We start from the raw sequence: 15,064 nt of genomic DNA, 5'->3' as shown, positions 1-15,064 counted from the left end.
AAATTATCATTCTTTGCAGATGACATGATTGTAAACTTAGGAAACCATAAAAATAAAAACTAGCTGAAACAATGAATAATTTGATCAATGCTGCAGGATATAAAATAAATCCACATAAATCATCAGCATTTCTATATATTACCAACAAAGTTCAGCAGCAAAAGATAGAAAGAGAAAGTCCACATAAAAATAACTGTAGATAACAGAAAGTACTTGGGAGTCTACTTACCAGGACAAACCCAGGAAACATATGAACACAATTACAACTTTTCACAAAAATAGAGTCAGATCTAAACAATCGGAAAAATATCAATTGCTCACGGGTAGGCTGAGTCAATATAATAAAATTGACAATTCTACCTAAATTAATTTACTTAGTCAATGTCATACCAATCAAATTACCAAAAAATTATTGTACAGAGTTAGAAAAATAATAACAAACTCCATCTGGAAAAACAAAAGGTCAAGAATATCAAGGGAATCAATGAAGAAAAAATGTAAAGAAAGACAGCATAGCAGTATCAGATTTCAAACTATACTACAAAGCAGTAAATCAAACAATCTGGTACTGGCTAAGAAACAGAATGGTGGATCAGTAGAATAGATTAGATACACAATACACAGTAGTAAAAGACCATAGTAATCTAGTGTTTGAAATAGCACATAGATACAAGCTTTGGGGTCAAGAACTCACTATTTGCCAAAAATTGCTGGGAAAACTGGAAAACAATTTGGCAGAAATTAGGCATAGATCAATATGTCATACCACATACCAAGATAAGGTCAGCAGGAAAGATCAATCTCACACAGTCCAGCACTGTCCATGCCAGTACAGGCTATGCTCAGCAAGCCAGCAGCAGGCCTTGTGGGAAATTGAACAGGGCACAGTTTTCAAGGTTTTCCGCCCATAGATGGTAAGTGGAATGGACAGTTGGTCAAAGGAAGACTACAAGGGATTGCTGATACTGGGAGCAAAATTTTGTTGCATTGCCCATAGACTGTTCTGGGTTGCAATCCCTGGGCTAAGAAGAGCACTAACAGGAACAGGGACCTGAGTCAAAGTTCCAGGGTAGAAAAGAGTGACTGTGATCACACACAGACCAGAGCACAGGCCAGAAGAGCAGTGACCACACTGTTCCTTAGGTCACAACACCTTCAACGAACTGAGAACTTGCAAACACCTGCCCCGAGCTTGCTGTGAAAACAGCAACATGGAAAATCTGAAGCATGAGACACTGCCCCCTCCACCCTGGGAGCAGAGTTCAACTTTAACATAAAGTTAAAAATCAAGAAATGAGCCGGAAAAATGAGCAAACAACAATAACAAAAGAACCTGATCATAGAAAACGACTACGGTAACAATAAGGATCAAAACACAAGCTCAGGGGGACAGCTAGGTGGCACAGTGGATAGAGCACCAGCCCTGAAGTCAGGAAGAGCTGAGTTCAAAATAGGCCTCAGACCAAATATTTGACACTTACTAGCTGTGTGACCCTGGGCAAGTCACTTAACCCCAATTGCCTAAAAGCAAAAAACAAAAACAAAACCAAAAACAATTAAATTAAAACACAAGCTCAGAAGAAGAAAAAGAAATCGAAGTAGTTATATGCAAAACCTTAAAGAAAAATGTGAATTGGGGGCAGCTAGATGGCGCAGTAGATAGAGCTCTGGCCTTGGAGTCAGGAGGACCTGAGTTCAAATCTGGCCTCAGACACATAACACTTACTAGCTGTGTGACGCTGGGCAAGTCACTTAACCTCATTGCCTACCTCCCCCCCAAATTTGAATCGGTTTCAGGCTCTAGCTGAAAAAAGATTTTAAAAATCAAATAAGTGAGGTAACGAAAATGACAACGATGCAAGAAAATCATGGGGAGAGGGGGCAGGGAGAAGAGTTAATAGTTTGGTAAAGAAAGCACAAAAATACTGAAGAAAATAACACCTTAAAAAATAGAACAGGCCAAAAGATAAAAGAGGCACAAAAATTCACTGAATAGAAGAACTCTTTAAAAAGTTGTTGCTCATTCATGTACAACTCTTTGTGACCCCATTTGGGGTTTCCTTGGCAGAGATACTGGTGTGGTTTGCAATTTCCTTCTCCAGCTCACTTTATAGATGAGGAACTGAGGCAAACAGGGTTAAGTGACTTGCCCAGGGTCACATAGCCAGTAAGTATCTGAGGCCAGATTTGAACTCATGAAAATGAGACTTACTGACTCCAGGTCCAGCACTCCAACCACTGTGGCACATAGCTGCCCAAATGAAAAAAAAGAAAAAAAAAGAAGGATCAAAAGCCCACTGAAGAGAATAATTCCTTAAAAATTAGAATTGGAAAAGTGGAAGTTAGAGACATCAAGAAACAATGAAATAAAGTCAAAAGGATGAAAAAAAAAAGAGAGTGTGAAACATCTCACTTGAAAAACAACTGACCTGGAAAATAGACTAAGATCAGATCATTCAAGAATTATTACACTAACTGAAAGCCAAGACAAAAAGAAGAGTTTAGACATCATATTTCAAGAAATTATCAAGGAAAACAGCCCTGATATCCTAGAACCAAAAAAAGTTTATGTAATTAGAAAAAATTAAAATAAACAAATACATTTAACTAAACAGGAGAGGAAGGGGATATGAGAGGAGCAATATGATGGAGTGTTAAGGGAGGATTAGTCTTAAGCAAAACAAATTCTAAATATATGCAAAAAATATTTGTAGCAGCTCTTTTTACGGTGGTACAGAATTGAAAACAGAGGAGATACCCATCAATTAAGGAGTAGATAAATTAGTTGTGGCATATAAAAATGACAGAATATTATTGTGCTATAAAAAATGATGAACTGATACAGAATGAAGTGAGCAGAACCAGGTGAAGAATTTATGCAATGCAACAATAGTGTAAACACAAACTATGAAAGACTTAGGAAACCTGGTAATGACCAGTCAGAGGACTCATGATAAAGCCTGCTGCCACCTCTTCTTGATAGAGAGGTGAAGGAATCAGAGTACACAATGAGAATTTTTTTGAGGGGTGGGTGGACCAAACCAATGAAGAAATTTACTTTACTTGACTCTATGTCTATAACAGAGATTTTGTTTTTCTTTCTTAGGTGGGGAATGGGTGTAAAAGTGAGAAAAAGTAGAGTTGTACTTAATTTAAAAAAAATTTATTTTTAAAAAAAGACCATGAACTTCCACTGAACTGACATTTCCAGGTAGAAGAATGACAATGAACCGTCTATCACCTGTGTGTGAGTAGTAACACTTTTCTCCAGGAACTGCTAGAGAAGTACACCTAGAAAAAAAGGTTCTGAACAGTTAAAAGGAAAGAATGTTTGTTGTATTGAATTGCATTGATTGTTTTTTATTTTTCTCTGTTGTGTATTTCTATCAGTAATGATGTCAAAGGACTCTTTCCATGGGGAAGAGGTACGATTTGATGATCTCTGTGCTTTCAGAATTCTAAGATTCTATTTGTAGTGAGATCTAATTAGAATGATACCATCACTTCATTGTGTGCTTAATCATAAAGTTGGTTGACTTTAGCAGCTCTGGGTTTTTAAGAAGCATCTGATGCAGTGCCTGAGTATTAATCATTAGTCTCTCTGAACTTCATATTTGAGACTTCCTTTCTGCCTTTAGGACACATCTTCTCAGAGCACTACAGGGAATAAAGGCCCACCTTCAACCTGATGTATGTTAATTGGCCTATCCTAAGGACTAAACTTAGCATGCACAGATTCTTCTGTGACAGTGCCAAAGAGCTCCTAAAGAAACTGACTGACAATAGAACTGCAGATGATCACCCCAAGGGGAAACACGCTATACAAGTTTTTCTTTAATGTCCGCAAGAGCCCTGCTAACAGGAGTCTTAAGTAGATGTCTCAGGATGATTGACACGGCAGCATGCAATCTAAATCAATATAGAGGAAAGAGCAATGGCTAATCTATTTTCAGAACTTGTAACTTTGCTCATCTTAAAAAAAAAAAAAGGAAAATTGAATGGAAATCTCTAGAAAACAATGCAAAGTGACTTCCTCTTATTCCCAACAGATAAAGGGACACCCCACTGACAATGAGCAAATGACCATTGGTTAAGAAATACACAATAGAGAAAAATAAAAACAATCAATTCAACACAACAAACATTCTTTCCTTTTAACTATTCAGAACCTTTTATCTAGATGTACTTCATAAGCATTTCCTGTAGAAAAGTGTTAATATTCACACATAGAAACTAAGGAAGAACAAAATCAAATGACTTGTCCAAAGTACTATATAGTAAGTGAAAACTCAAGAAAAACACCATACTACTACTATCCTTCTCTCTCCCTTCACCATACTCATAGTTAGCACCATGCTGTCTGACACCTATTATATATTTTCTTCTATTCCTTAATTGTTTTGCACACATGGAGAGTACCTCCCAACTAGGCTTTCAACTGTTTGTGAGGAGGGCCCATGTCTCCTTTTGCAACTCTGTGGGCTGCCCAAGAGCACTGAGGTGCACGACAGAAGAAATATTAGAATCTTAGAATTTTAGGGAATTAAGTGATTATAGAAATCACTGAGTCTAACTCTCTTTTTACAGTTGAGGAAACCCTCTTGCCTACAGCAACCTGAAAGAGAAGCCAGGTATTTTGACTACTAAGTACAATGCTCTTTACACTCAGTAGACAGTGGCACCTGGACCATTCCTATTATTTCAATTCAACACATGATCTTTGTATTCTCAGAATCTAGCACAGAGCCTGGCACATACAGAATCCATAATAAAAGCTTGTTGAATTGAATTGCTTCTGTAGATTTTGACCCAAATACTTCATCCCCACACTGGTTCCTATACTTTCTAAGTAGACAATGATAACCCCCCCCTTACCAGTCCTATTTCATGTAAATAAGTTCTATTCACCCAAAGTTATATTTCAGATATATATACACACATACATATATACATATGCATACAGACATATATAATTTCACCTCCACAAAGTCTCAATGATATATATTTGGTCAAATTTACTTTCTTGTATGAGGATTGATCTTACTTGTTATCCACACTTTGTGCTTTTGTATACAAGACATGGTGTAGTAATAGTGGTAGCAATAATAATAATAATAATGCTGGCTAGCATTTATATAACAGTTTAAAGTATAAAAATCACTTTACATATTATTTCATTTGTTATTTATTACATGTTCAATGACATGTTATTTACATGTTATTCTCACAACAGCCCTGGGAGGTAGCTATTGTTATTATTCCCATTTTATATAGGAGGAAACTGAGGCTGAGAGACATTAAATGACAAGCCCAGGGTCACAGCGCTAAATGTTCCAGGCAAGATCTGAACTCAGTGCAACTCCAAGTGTAACACTGTATGCACTAAGCCACTTAGCTGCCCAGCTGCAGTTAATGGAGACTGATGGCAGCCAATCTAGTACTTCAGATTGAAATGAAATGAGGTATCTGTAATCCATTTAACAATGAATAAAAAAGAGGTTTCCTTAGCCATAGCAGCCATATTCAATGAGGATACAATACTGCTCAGTTTCTTCATCTGCAAAATGGAAATCATAGAATTTACATTACAGGGTTGTGAAGATCAAATGAATTAACATATATAAAAGTGCTTTGTAACACTTAAAGCATTACGTGCTGGCTATTATTATAAATTATGCATTTAAGTTATATGTTATTATAAAATAATAATCATTACTACAATAATTATAAAATAATAATTATACTGTATTATGATAAATGCTAGTATTATCATTGTTGTGGTAGCTGCTGCTACTGCTGCTTGGTTTAGTCCAGAGCTGCTTCCTTGTCCTGGTATCGGTCATCTGAGTCAGAAGCTTCAGGGAGAAGCCAGAACTCCTTGTGCCCTGTGCTGCTTGAATTCAGGTGAACAGGAAGCAACATCAATGGCCAGAGACTTAAGTCCTCTGGGCCAGTAAAGTCTGGAAGATGGTTTTAATATCTTTTCAGTAAAAGAACTATCCTTGCTTTCATGTTGGGAAAAATCTCCTATTTGCTGTTTCAGGAGCAGATAAATTAGTTGTGGTATATAAATGTGATGGAATACTATTGTGTTGTAAAAAATGATGAACTGATGGAGAAGATGCGGGAAAATTGGAACACTAATGCATTGTTGGTGGAGTTGTGAAATGATCCAACCATTTGGAGAGCAATTTGGAACTATGCCCAAAGGGCTATAAAAATGTGCCTACTCTTTGACCAGCAATAGCACTTCTAGGGCTATATTCCAGAAAGATCATACAAATGGGAAAAGGACCCACATGTACAAAAATATTTATAGCAACTCTTTTTGTGGTGGCAAAGAATTGGAAATTGAGAGGATGCCCATCAATTGGGGAATGGCTGAACAAGTTGTGGTATATGAATGTAATGGAATACTATTGTGTTATAAGAAATGATGAACAGGCTGACTTCAGAAAAACCTGGAAAGATTTGTATGGTCTGATGCTGTGAGTGAAGTGAGCAGAACCAGGAGAATGTTGTACACAGTAACAGCCATGTTGTGCTATGACTAATATTGATAGACTTAACTCTTCTCAGCAATACAAGGATCTAAGACATCTCCAAAGGCCTCATTATGGAAAATGCTATACACATCCAAAGAAAGAACTATGGAGTTTGAATGCAGACCAAAGCATACTATTTGCTATTTTTTTTCTTCTGTTGTGTTTTGTTTCCTCTTTCTGATGGTTCCTCCTATTGGTTCTAATTCTCGCTTACAACATCACTAATGTGAAAATATGTTTAATAGGTATGAACATGTATAGCCTATATCAGATTGTGTGCCATCCTGGGGAGGGAGATGGAGAGGGAGGAGGAGAAAAATTTAAAACTCAAAAGCCTATGGAAGTAATTGTTGATAAATCAAAATAAATTAATTTTTAAAAATAAATAATTTTTTTTAAAAAATGATGAACTGATACAGAATGAAGTGAGCAGAACCAGGAGAACAATTTATACAATGCAACAATATCTCCTCTGTATAACATTCTTCTACTTCAGGCTCCTGGTATAGGTTAGGATTCTTCTCTACTCCTTCAAAATACTTTTCTTCTTTGTTTTTATACTGAAGCTTTTCTACTGATTTTTTTTTTTTTGCTTTTTTGGTGAGGCATTTGGGGTTAAGTGACTTGCCCAGAGTCACACAGCTAGTGAGTGTTATGTTTTTGAGGCCAGATTTGAACTCAGGTCCTCCTGAATTCAGGGCAGGTGCTCTATCCACTGCACCACCTAGGTGCCCCTTTTCTACTGATTTTTAAAAGAATATTTAATTCTCTAGAATGACCTTGACAGTGGAAAGGTATTCCTCAAGATGTGTTACCTTCTCCATATACATAATATTTTTTTCTCCATGCCCCAGCAACTCCAGGAAGTAGGTAGTAAAAGTGCTGTTCCAATTTCACAAACGGCATAATCAGTACTCAAAGAGTTTGAATAATTTGCCAACAGCCATAGCAACAAAAGAAATTCTTACTTGATTGTAACACATCACTAACATAAGTAGTGAATAGGGCTGGACTTCCTAAATGTGTTCATTTTGCAAGACTATAAAACATTTATACTCAAAGTTATCTGTTTGCTGCCAAGGTGCCAAATTGAAGCATCTTTGTTTTGGTTTTGGTTAGGAAAACCTCAAAATTCCCAACAACCTTCACAGAGAGCTATGGTTAGGAGTAAATACATGCCAGAAGGACAAACCAGTAATAGTCATTGTTACCATGGCCTTTGGATATTTCTAAGGCATAAGACCTGGGACCACTTTCCATACAATTATTAATTAGCCATATATCAGTGAGAAGAGGAAAGGTAAAATGCCAAAAGAAAATATCTCTTTATTGAATGAGGTAAGGCAAACATCCAAGAAATACAAGGGAAATAATGACCATTTTGGAACATGCTGTCATCACAAAGGATATGAAAAAATATCCTTTTCATTTTCTAACTTCTTGCTGAAACTTATTTACTTGTAACCACTATAGTTTTCAAACTGGCCTTTCTCTTTGTAATGGTGGTACCACTGCAATACATAATACTTAGTGAGCAAAAAGGTGGCACAAGTTATCTGAGCCAGCTTCCTAGAAAATTGATTTTAGGAACAAAATCTCTCTCTACTCCAATTCATTCTTTACGTGACTGGCAAAGTAACTTTCTAAGAGTTCTGATTGTTATTCCACTGTTCAAATACTCCCCACTAAATAAAATCCAAATCTCTTACTTTGTCAATAGTGGCCTTACAAAACTCCTTCAACCTATCTTTACAGACTAATCTTATATTATATCCTGTCATATTCTAGGCCACAGCCAAACTAAACTGTCAACATTTCATAAAAAGTCCTATGCATTGCCACCGCTGGGCCTTTGCTCAAGCTACATAGACTGTACCTGGAATGGACTCTCCTTCCCCACTGCTTCAGGTTGAAATCATAAAAACCTAGCTCGCATGCTACTTCTTCCAAAGCACCTTCCTTGATCTCCCAAACTCTTTTTTCTAGGAACACATTATTGTACTTTATTTGTACCTTTCTCATGTACTTAAAATGTTCCATAGTTGTTTGCCTGCATGTCTTTGTTATCTTCCATATTGGATCATAAGGTTCATGATGCCAGGGATCACATTTGATTTCCCCTTACATCTCTAGCTCCTAGCACAGAGCTCTTACCACAGCAGCCATTTAAAGATGTTTCCTCAATGAATGAATGGTCACATGATAAAACTCCTAAAACCTTCCTTTGGAATCTCTCTCATAAGCTTCATGTTCTTATCTTGTTTATTAGAAATCACAAGCCATCCTGGCATCTACCAACAATTCAAAAACTAAAACAATAAACAAACCACATGACAAAAATCATCAATCTGCTTTAAAATGAAAGGTTTTCTTTTTAATTGGTATGATTTACATATATTTTAAAACTTTAAAAAAACTTTTAAAAATCACCAATCTGCTTTAAAATGAAAAGCCTTTTCTTTGTACTTAGTATGACTTATATTTAAGAAGCTTTAAATTTTTTCACCCAAAATTGTAATTTTGGGGGCAGTTGGGTGGCGCAGTGGATACAGCACCGGCCCTGGAGTCAGGAGGACCTGAGTTCAAATCCAGCCTCAGACACATAACACTTACTAGCTGTGTGACCCTGGGCAAGTCACTTAACCCCATTGCCTAACCAAAAAAAATTATAATTTTGTTTGGTTTCAAAATTATTCTTAAAGGAAGGATCTGAGCTGCCATGTTCCTCTCTTTGTCACTCCAGGCAGGAGCTACCAGTCCCGTTGCCCACTGGGGGAGATAGATGAGATGCTTACACAAAACAGCTGTGCAAAGTGGAGCTGGAGGAGCCTTATTTGTGCAGAGGTACTCCTGAAAATAACCCAGATACTCCATTTGATTTCACACCAGAAAACTACAAGAGGATAGAAGCAATTTTAAAGAATTATCCAGAGGGACATAAAGCAGCAGCCACGACCAGTACTGGTCTTAGCCCAAAGGCAGAATGGATGGTTGCCCATCTCTGCCATGAACAAGGTTACTGAAGTTTTACAAGTACCTCCAATGAGAGTATATGAAGTAGCAACTTTTTTACAATGTATGATCAAAAACCACTTAGAAGGTATCATATTCAAGTCTGCACTACTACACTTTATATGTTTCAAGATTCTTACAGCATACTGCAGGCCGTTCAGAAAAGCTTGGCATTAAGGTTGGAGAAACTACACCTGACAACTTTTCACATAAATAGAAATGGAATGTTTAGATGCCCGTGTAAATGCATCAATGGTTCAAATAAATGATAATTACTATGAAGATATGACACCTAAGGATATTGAAGAGATACTTGATGAGCTGAAAGCTGGCAATGTTCCAAAACCTGGACCAAGGAGTGGATGTTTCTCTTGTGAGCCAGCTGGTGGTCTTACATCTTTGACTGAACCACCCAAAGGACCTGGTTTTGATGTGCAACCAGACCTCTAAGTAATTTATATGAATTTGTCTAAAAACCCTAAAGAAACCTGTGAAAATGTGTCTCAGTACATTTAAAATAAATTAAAAGTAATCTCTCCACCTATGCAAACATTTAATGTTGTATCTTCTGGCTTGTGTTTACCCTGATGGTGACATAGCCTTAATAGCTGTAAGTACCATACAAAAACCATAAAATATCCTCTTAAAACTTTTTGGGTGCTACGGCTAACAAGACATTATTACATAAGTTGTAGGTACAAACATTCTTTTTCCCAACTATATCCCCATTTCAGCAACATCGTTCACATTTGACATGAAAAAGTAGCTCAAGACACCTATTAAGTATGGTTTTATCACATTTCTTTTTTTAATTGCATTTTGATATTCCATTGCTCTTATAATTACAATCAATTGAGTTAACATAAAAAATTATTCTTAAGACACTCTGTGGGAGCAGTGGGAGCAATAACATGAAGGGTAATAGAAAAAGAAAGGATAAAATTGCTGAGCATCTCGCTATCTATCTTTTTGTGGTAAGCCACAAAAGGGAAATGCAATTCTTGGAGTGCATTTCTAACTTTCAAAAAAAAAATCTAATCATATAACAGTCTGAACAAAAATAAGCCATGCCCTTTTTAACAGAGAAAACTGTATACAATGAAGTACTCTCCTGGGGTTAAAGCTCAACCTGTATTTTTTTAGAGTCAGTTATAGGTAGTTGGCCCCATGTCACACCCATTCCTGCTAGAGAAAAGAAGTCTAAAATGGGGAGGTTGTGTGCTATCTATACATGGAGCCTTCTGGGTCACCTATTCAGCAGAGTGTCAGAAGCATGGTATTATACTGGTCAATTACAGGCACTTGAATAATGTCTGCCATATGCTGAAGACGCTACATATTTCTTAACAAAAGATGACTTCAGCATGCCATGCAAGTCTAAATCACAGTTTTTTGTCTAGAATTTCATTTTTGGATGTATTTGTTCACACAAAAGGTAGACTGCTAAAACTACTTTAAAAGTAAACACTCCAACTGAATAGTCTTAAAAGCATACACCACATTTCACTATATATACTTTTATTCAAGTTGTATATTTTATAGAAAAAATGAGACTGTAAAACATGAAAAATTTAAGAAAAACAAGCTGAGTTCAAGTTATATTTTCATTTTGATGAATCATTCATTTCATTCAACAAACATGAAGCCTTTGGGTTTTGGCAGAATAGCTGAAATTTACTATTTTATATGGCAACTAGAGCATAGCAGGATTCACACAGAGAGTTTTACATACTCCCAAGATCTATGTTTGTTCCTAGAAATGGAAGTAGGACACGAAGTAGCACTTTACTTGTTCAGGGGAATAGCTACATAGAGAAAGTAAATCTGGGCTATGAATTTCCCATCTTTCTGACTTTCCTTGGTAAAAATTTCATCCTTTAAAAAGTAGAATAAAACAATAAAGAACAATTCTGTATTGGATCTTATCCTCACCAACAGAATGATCTGGTTGCTGGGGTGGAAATGACGGAAACCACTGGGGGAAAGCAACCACTCCCTCATAAAAATTGTGCTAAAGGAAATTTGGGCATAATCAGACATATCTCCTAGATCTTAAGAGAACAGATTTCAAAGGGTTCAAAGGAATAAGAGGGAGGATCCTGTGGAATGAAATTCTATAGGCAAAGTCAGCTGAGAAGGGATGGGTAAACCTCACAAATCCAATGAAAAGGAAAAATAAGAGTTGTTTGAAGGGACTGGTGTAGATGTGTAGGGACTCACCAACCATATTGGAGATTTTAAAAAAAATTGAGTATGGAAAAAGGAAGCAAGGGCAAGAAATAGAAGATGAATAGACATGCATGTCCGTGACTCTATAAGCCTTATGTAAGAAATGCTTAAGTTCAGAATGACCTGAGACTGGCAAGAAGAGCTTAAAAAAACCAGTAGGCCAAAGGGGTTTAGCTACATGGAGGGATGAGGGGTGTGGGTGGAGGAAGATCAAAGAAGGGATAGAACTGCTGCTCCAAATGGATGGAAGATTTAATTGACAACAGAGAGAAGACAGAGCTTCTGTGTTCTTATTTTACTTCTTCCTTGGAGAATGACTTTGGAACTAGAAAGAACAACAAAAATGACTAATAGGAAGTTGATGACCAAGATAAATAAGGAGATAGAACACTTAGCCATCCTTGATGAATTCAAGTCACCTGGCCCAGATGGATTACATCCTTGGGGGTTGCAAGAATTGGTAAACAGGTTTGGTGAACCACTATTCCTGCTATTTCAAAGGTAATGGGGAAGAGAAAAGATACCATAGAATTGCAGAACACATATTGTCCTGATTTGCAGAAGTATGAATGGAATGAAAAAATGAAATGAGAAAAACTACAGGCCAGTGACCTTCACATGAACTCCTTGGACAATGCTATAATGGATTATTAATGAGATGGTTAATGAACATCTAGATAATGAAGCATTTATCACAAAAAGGCAGCATGGTTCCATGAAGAACAGGTTATGACAGACTAACCTTCATTTATTTATGTGCCTCACCATCACCTCAAACTCCACATGTCCAAAACTCATTCTCTTCCATACAGAACCTGTCCTCCCTCTAATTTATCTCTTTTTTGCCAATGGCATCTGTTCAACTATCCTAGAACCATTGTCTCAGAGCTATGTTTGACTTCCTCCACATCCAATCAGTTGATGAGTTCTGCTGCTTCTACCTCGGCAACAACTCTAGCACTTAGTCCTTTTCTCCCCCTTCTACTGATACTACCCCAGCATGGTTTCCCATCTCATCCTGTGTAAACTATTATAAAATCTTCCTAACGAGTCTTATTTACTCTAGTCTATCCTTTCTCTAAGCCATCCTAGCACACTTGTGCTTGGGTATTCCTCCTAACATGGACTCCTAACTTAGGTTATTTCATAAGTTGCTGTCCTAGGAATCTTCTTTTCCCTCTACAATCCCTCCATAAACTAATCATACTTCACAGCTTTGAGTATCACCTTTATGCAGAAGACTCACAATTGTACATATCCAGCCTCAGTCTCTCTCACTAGCTTCAGTAGGCCACCAATTGCTTTATTGGGCATTTCAAACTGAGTATTTCAGAGATATCTCAAATTCAATATGTCCAAAACCAACCTTGTTATCTTTCCCCCAAAGTCTTCCCACCTTCCAAACTTCCCCATTTCTATCGACTCTACCACCATGCTTCTAGTCTCTCAGATGCATCATCACAGCATAGGCCTGGACTGCTCACTCTCTCTCGACCCACATATCCAACCAGTTCCCAAACCTTACTATTTCTACCTCCAGAAGGTCTCTCACCTCTCATCCCTTCTTTCTTCACATAGCTACTACCTTAGTTCACATCATCCCCTTTTCACCTAGATTATTCAAACAGCCTCCTAACTGATATCCCTGACTCATGTCTACTCCCCACTCTAGTCTATCTTACACACAGCTGCCAAAGTGACTTTCTTTAAGTGCAGATCTGACCAGATGACTGTCCTATTCAATCAACTCTAGTAGCTTCCAATTGCCTTTAGGATAAAATAGAAACTCCTCTAATTTAGCTTTTAAAGCCCTACACAAATTGGCCCAGGCTTATTAGATATTATTCCAACCAAACTGGCCTTTTGTTCCTAACATACAACACTCTATTTCCCATCTCTGTGTCTTGCAACCGCCATCCCATATGCCAAGACACACTTTCCCCTTCCTTCTGCTTCACAAAGTCTCTCTTCCTTTAAGGCATAACTCAAGTCCTATCTTCTACATGAAGCCTTTCTTGATTCCCACCTCTGCAAGTGCATTCTCAAAAACTTCATTGTATTTTACTACTTTGTGTATGTTTACATTTATTCATATTTATGCATGGACTTGGCGCCCCCATAAGAACATAAGCCCCTTGTAAGTAGGGATTGTTTTTTTCTTTACATTTACATCCTGAGCACAGTGCCTGGCACATAGTAGATACTTAATAAATACTGATTGATTGATTGATTGATTATGATGATATCATTCTAATAAAAAATTCTTTCATGGCTTCACCCTGTCTAATGAATAAAATTTAAATTACTGATTCTGTCATTTAAGGCCTATGACAGTTTGGCTCCAATGTACCTTGTCAGCCTTATCACATATTCTTCTTCATGTAGTTTATGTTCTAACCAATCTGGATTACTCTCCAATTCTCTTTTTTTTTAAATTATTTTTTTAAAAATAAATTTATTTATTTTTAGTTTTCAACATTCCCTTCCACAAGTTTTTGAGTTCCAAATTTTTACCCCATCTCCCCCTCCCCACACCCCAAGATATCACGCATTCTGAATATCCCTTCCCCTACTCTGTCCTCCCTTCTATCTCTCTCCCCTTCTCTTATCCCCTTCCCCTTCTATTTTCCTGTAGGGCAGGATAGACTTCTGTACCCCGTTTCCTATATTTATTTCCCAGTAGCATGTGAAAACATTTTTTTAAACATATGTTTTTAAAACTTTAGGTTTCAAATTTTCTCTCTTCCTCCCTCCCCACCCACCCTCTTTGAAAAGGCAAACAACTCAATATAGGTTATACATGTGCAGTTATACAAAACACTTTCATAGTAGACATGTTGTAAAAAACGAACTCTATTTCCCTTAATCCTATCCTGCCCTCCCATTTATTCTATTCTTTCTTTTGACCCTGTCCCTCCTCAGAAGTATTTACTTCTGATTAACCCTTTCCCAATCTGCCCTCCTCTCTATCATCCCCCTGCTCTCTTGTCCCCTTCCCCCCTATTTTCCTGTAGGGTAAGACAGATTTCCATACCCAATTGAATGTGTATGTTATTCCCTCCTTAAGCCAAATCCTATGAGAATAAGATTCACTCATTCCCTCTCACCTTCCCTGTTTCCCCTTCCACTGTAAGAGACTTTTCTGGGTTTTTTTGTGAGATAATTTACCCCATTCTACCTCTCCCTTTCTTCTTCTCCAAGTATAATCCTCTCTCATCCCTTAATTTTATTCTCCAGATATGACCCCTTAATCTTCAGCTCACCCTGTGCCCTCTATC

At 37.2% G+C, this 15,064-nt stretch overlaps 1 protein-coding gene and 1 pseudogene across 1 annotated transcript in view; one reads left to right on the top strand and one right to left on the bottom strand.

Moving 5' to 3' along the window:
• The window catches only part of CAMKMT (calmodulin-lysine N-methyltransferase), a 501,359-nt gene that overhangs the window by 239,988 nt on the left and 246,307 nt on the right, over positions 1–15,064 (bottom strand).
• LOC110218493 (NADH dehydrogenase [ubiquinone] flavoprotein 2, mitochondrial pseudogene) lies at positions 9,265–10,007 on the top strand (annotated as a pseudogene).

The sequence above is a fragment of the Phascolarctos cinereus genome, unplaced genomic scaffold, assembly GCF_003287225.1.
Source record: "Phascolarctos cinereus isolate Bilbo 61053 unplaced genomic scaffold, phaCin_HiC Scaffold_2;HRSCAF=192, whole genome shotgun sequence".
In the NCBI taxonomy this organism is placed as follows: domain Eukaryota; kingdom Metazoa; phylum Chordata; class Mammalia; order Diprotodontia; family Phascolarctidae; genus Phascolarctos; species Phascolarctos cinereus.
This window is presented reverse-complemented; position numbering and strand designations above follow the sequence as displayed.